We start from the raw sequence: 5,871 nt of genomic DNA, 5'->3' as shown, positions 1-5,871 counted from the left end.
ACCAAAATATTGGTATCGGGACAATACTAGTATGCAGGCTGACACCCGCTTTAGTTGTATTCATACTTGCCAACCCTCCCGTTTTTAGCGGGAGGGTTGGCCTCTCCCGATAACCTCCCGGCAGAGATTTTCTCCCGACAAACTCCCGGTATTCAGCCGGAGCTGGAGGCCACGCCCTTCCAGCTCAATGCGGACCTGAGTGGGGAGAGCCTGTTCTCACGTCCGCTTTCCCACAATATAAACAGCTTGCCTGCCCAATGACGTCATAACATCTAGGGCTCTTAGAGAGTAGAGTGCACAACTGCGCACACAACAAGGAGACGAAGCAGAAGAACGAGGAAATTACAGACATGGCGACGCCGTCGACGAGCAAGATGAAGAAATACGCTTGCAAGTTCCAGAACGGATGGAAACAAGCATTTCAGTTCATCCAGGACAGTTCGAAGGGAAGGTGTATGTTGCCTGTAAATTTTGTAGAACAGACTTCTCCATTGAACACGGTGGCCGAAATGATATACTCATCATGAACGGAGAAGTTAAACAGGACAATACTACCATCTACTGGATAGCCACCGGAACACTGAAATTCAAGTATTTATTTGATGTATATGTATAATAAAATAAATATATACATACATATATATATATATATATAGCTAGAATTCACTGAAAGTCAAGAATTTCATACATATATATAAATATAAATATATATATATACATATATATATATATATATATATATATATATATATATATATATATATATATATATATATATATATAATATATATATATATATATAATATATATATATATATATATATATATATATATATATTAGGGATGTCTGATAATGGCTTTTTGCCGATATCCGATATGCCGATATTGTCCAACTCTTTAATTACCGATACCGATATCAACCGATACCGATATCAACTGATGTGTACAGTCGTGGAATTAACACATTATTATGCCTAATTTGGACAACCAGGTATGGTGAAGATAAGGTACTTTTTAAAAAAATGAATCAAATAAAATAAGATAAATAAATTAAAAACATTTTCTTGAATAAAAAAGAAAGTAAAACAATATAAAAACAGTTACATAGAAACTAGTAATTAATGAAAATTTGTCAAATGAACTGTTAAAGGTTAGTACTATTAGTGGAGCAGCAGCACGCACAATCATGTGTGCTTACGGACTGTATCCCTTGCAGACTGTATTGATATATATTGATATATAATGTAGGAAGCAGAATATTAATAACAGAAAGAAACAACCCTTTTGTGTGAATGAGTGTAAATGGGGAGGGAGGTTTTTTGGGTTGGTGCACTAATTGTAAGTGTATCTTGTGTTTTTTATGTGGATTTAATTAAAAAAAAAAAAAAAAAAAAAAAAAAAAACGATACTGATAATTAAAAAAAACAATACAGATAATTTCCAATATTACATTTTAACGCATTTATCGGCCGATAATATCGGCAGACCGATATTATCGGACATCTCTAATATATATATATATATATATATATATATATATATATATATATATATATATATATATATATATATATATATATATATATATATATATATATATATATATATGAAATACTCGAGTTGGTGAATTCTAGCTGTAAATAACCACGCCCCCCGCCCCCAACCACACCCCCCCCCCCCCCCCCCCCCCCCCACCTCCCGATATTGAGGTCTCAAGGTTGGCAAGCATGGTTGCATTGCTACAACCTGCAACAATGCATTTGGCAGAAATTGTTGCTAATTATTTCAAATTTTGCTCAAAATATTGTGATTTGGGATGTAGATGCTACCAAAACACAGATTACGCAGTAGAAAATTACCGACGGGCTTACTGATGCAAGCCCGCCCGCATTTTGTTGCCAAAAGTTTGCATTTCAAAATGTGCCAAAACTTGTTACAAAACGTGACCGCTTTCATGTGGTGTGGACCGGCCCTGCAGAAGTGGAAGCCAGTAAAAAGTTCCAAAGTCTTTATTCACAAAATCTATGCAAAATACGAGCAGGAAGAAAAGGTAAGAAGTATGTGAGGTGAACCTATAGTTGCTGCCAGGAGTAGAATGACCAAAAGGGATAATCCGGCATCTTCCAGCTGCCACCTCTCAGCCTAAGTAGCTGATTGCTGATTAGTGCAGTCTGCCCTGTTGCTCCGCCGTGCCCATCTGCAGGGGAGAGAGAGAGAGAGAGAGACAGCAACCCAGACAAGAGCTGCAGGAGATAGTAAACATCGCTCTGTTCATTTTCTGTTTGCTTTGTCTACCAAGACATCATTTTAGGCCCAGAACTATAAATACATTTTGTTTTGGCCAGTTCTTAACTCCCCACACAAAAGTCTGACTCTGGGGTTATTTGCCAACCACCACAATTCAATGTGCTTTTTTATTGAAAGGTATAAGTGCCAGCACTTTGATAAAGAAGATGAGAAACGCTATTCCATTCAAGAAAGAATTTGTGGCAAAGTACAAAGGTGGTGTCCATGTGACTCTCCTAGTGTATAATATATTTGGTACCCGCTACCAAAATGTACTTTTCAGTACTTTTTGATACTTTTCTAAATAAAAGGGGACCACAAAAAATGTCATTATTGTCTTTATTTTAACAAAAAATCTTAGGGTACAATTAACATATGTTTCTTATTGCAATTTAGTCCTTAAATAAAATAGTGAACATACAAGACAACTTGTCTTTTAGTAGTAAGTAAACAAACAAAGACTCCTAATTCAGGGGTGTCCAAACTTTTTCCACTGAGGGCCGTACACGGACAAATTTAAGCATGCGGGGGCCATTTTGATATTTTTCATTTTCAAACCTTAACAAAATATATGGATTTTTTTTTTTTTTTTAACCTTTAGGGCTCCCGGGGACTATAAAGGGTCTCAGTCATTAAACTGTTAAAAATAAGTCAAATTATTATTATTATATGTTATTTAACGCTTACAATAAATCTCTATATCAACTTGAGGTTGATATAAAGTAAAAAAATTAAAAAAAAAGGTTTTCTGTCAAAGACAACTTTGTTTTTTATAGTAAAACTGAAATATGCAGCATTTAGTAATTTGAGCCTTAAAAGATCAATAATGCAGGACACCATTGATTTTAATTCTTTAATATTTTTGAGTAATCACAGTGAAAAGTTGAATAAAATCCTACTAAATATATTTGGGATCCAAAAGGTCCCCCACTCATAAAGTGATAAATTTTTATTAGGTTTTTTTTAACTTTTAACACTTAAATTACGAGATCAACTTCAGATATATCTGTCCATTTTACGTTTGAACTCTTACTTTGTTTGTTTTATGAAATAAAACTTTGATGTTTTTATATGGCAACCACACAATATATGCAATATTTTTTCCACATAAAACATTTTAAACTGATATTTTTTAAGTAATAATTCATTATAACATACATTTTTAGTCTTTTTTTTTTTTTAGCAATGGCAAAAAAAAGACAAAAAAAAGACCCAAAAAAAACAGCCTGCATGGCAGCTTTGTGTCATCATTGCAACTTTTTCTTGTTAGATTTCACCTCATTCCACTTTTTTTAAATGTTTTTTTAAATTTTTGCAATATTATCAATTTTGTAATCTTTGCAGAATGTGTGGCGGGCCGGTAAACAATTAGCTGCGGGCCGCAAATGGCCCCCGGGCCGCACTTTGGACACCCCTGTCCTAATTAGTTTGCTGACGTATGCAGTAACATGTTGTGTCATTTATTCATTCTGCACATGACGGCAACATGATTGCTTATGTCTGAATTAGTGTTGTCCCGATACCAATATTTTGCTACCGGTACCAAAATGTATTTTGGTACTTTTCGATAGATAGATAGATAGATAGATAGATAGATAGATAGATAGATAGATAGATAGATAGATAGATAGATAGATAGATAGATAGATAGATAGATAGATAGATAGATAGATAGATAGATATATAGATAGATAGATAGATAGATAGATAGATGGATAGGTCTTTATTGTCATTGCAACAAGTACAACAAAACTTTGTTTTCAGCACAAACACATTCAAGATTAGACAAACAAACAGTGCACAGGGTTACAGAACTGGAACGCTGATGGGTCGCCACAAGGCGCCCCGTAAAAGATGGGGAAAAGGGAAGGATGAGTAAAAAAATACAATCTAGACTGGGCTCCTAAGGGGGTCCAGTCTGGAGTGGGAAAACCCCTCCATAGCAAAGCACATATACATATTACAACATACGTCTCGAGATATCTAGCAACAGAGGGAAGGGAGTGCGGGGTCATGGTGGTGGCCGCAGCTCTCAGGCGCTGACCACCCTTTCATCACCCCTATGGATTTGCGTCGAGGGCGTTGGGTTGAGGGCGTGGGGGGGGGGGGTGTATATGTGGCATACATTTTTTTGGATGCATGTTTATGTGTAAGCCTGCAGTGTGTCTCTGGTACTTTGGCACTTTTCGGTACTTTTCTAAATAAAGGGGACCACAAAAAATGGCATTATTGGCTTTATTTTAGCAAAAAATCTTAGGGTACATCAAACATATGTTTCTTATTCGGGCGGTATAGCTCGGTTGGTAGAGCGGCCGTGCCAGCAACTTGAGGGTTGCAGGTTCGATCCCCGCTTCCGCCATCCTTAGTCACTGCCGTTGTGTCCTTGGGCAAGACACTTTACCCACCTGCTCCCAGTGCCACCCACACTGGTTTGAATGTAACTTAGATATTGGGTTTCACTATGTAAAGCGCTTTGAGTCACTTGAGAAAAAGCGCTATATAAATGTAATTCACTTCACTTCACACTTATTGCAAGTTTGTCCTTAAATAAAATAGTGAACATACTAGACAACTTGTCTTTTAGTAGTAAGTAAACAAACAAAGGCTCCTAATTTAGTCTGCTGACATATGCAGTAACATATTGTGTCATTTATCATTCTTTTATTTTGTCAACATTATTAAGGACAAGTGGTAGAAAATGAATTATTAATCTACTTGTTCATTTACTGTTAATATCTGCTTACTTTCTCTCTTAACATGTTCTATCTACACTTCTGTTATAATGTAATAATCACTTATTCTTCTGTTGTTTTGATACTTTACATTAGTTTTGGATGATACCACAAATTTAGACTTAGATTAATAATTCATTTTCTACCACTTGTCCTTAATAATTTTGACAAAATAGAATGATAAATGACACAATATGTTACTGCATACGTCAGCAGACTAATTAGGAGTCTTTGTTTGTTTACTTACTACTAAGTTGTCTTGTATGTTCAACTATTTTATTTACGGACTAAATTGCAATAATAAACATATGTTTAATGTACCCTAAGAGTATTTTGTTAAAATAAAGCCAATAATGCAATTTTTTGTGGTCCCCTTTATTTAGAAAAGTACCGAAATACTTTTGGTACCGGTACCGGTACCAAAATATTGGTATCGGGATACACACCCACTGGCAGAAATGTAGATGGTTTGACACCCCTGCTTTATAAAGTAAAAACTTGACTAAATATCACAGTAGAAGGAATGTTGTTGTTGTTGTTTACATCCTGTATGAAAACAACAAGATGACATAACTTTTTAGCACGACTTTTGTCATTTTTCTATTTTATATATATTTTTTTGCATTAGCGTGAGGGGCCCCCATGGCGCCAAGTTGCTAAGCGTCCAGTGCGTGCGCACGCAGCCCCTCTGTGCTGCAGAACCTCCCTCGCGCGCGCCGTCACATAAAGGCTCCCGCGCTCGTCAGTGTGCGCGCGCAGCGGAGGCGAAGACATTCCAGCGGGGCTCGTCAGGGATGCCGACGAGCGCGCACGTCTCTGCGCTCCTTTGGCGGCGCCGCGACCCGCGCGCACA

The sequence above is a fragment of the Entelurus aequoreus genome, linkage group LG01, assembly GCF_033978785.1.
Source record: "Entelurus aequoreus isolate RoL-2023_Sb linkage group LG01, RoL_Eaeq_v1.1, whole genome shotgun sequence".
NCBI classification, from domain to species: domain Eukaryota; kingdom Metazoa; phylum Chordata; class Actinopteri; order Syngnathiformes; family Syngnathidae; genus Entelurus; species Entelurus aequoreus.
The sequence above is the reverse complement of the archived record's forward strand: the minus strand, read 5'-3'. Positions refer to the sequence as shown.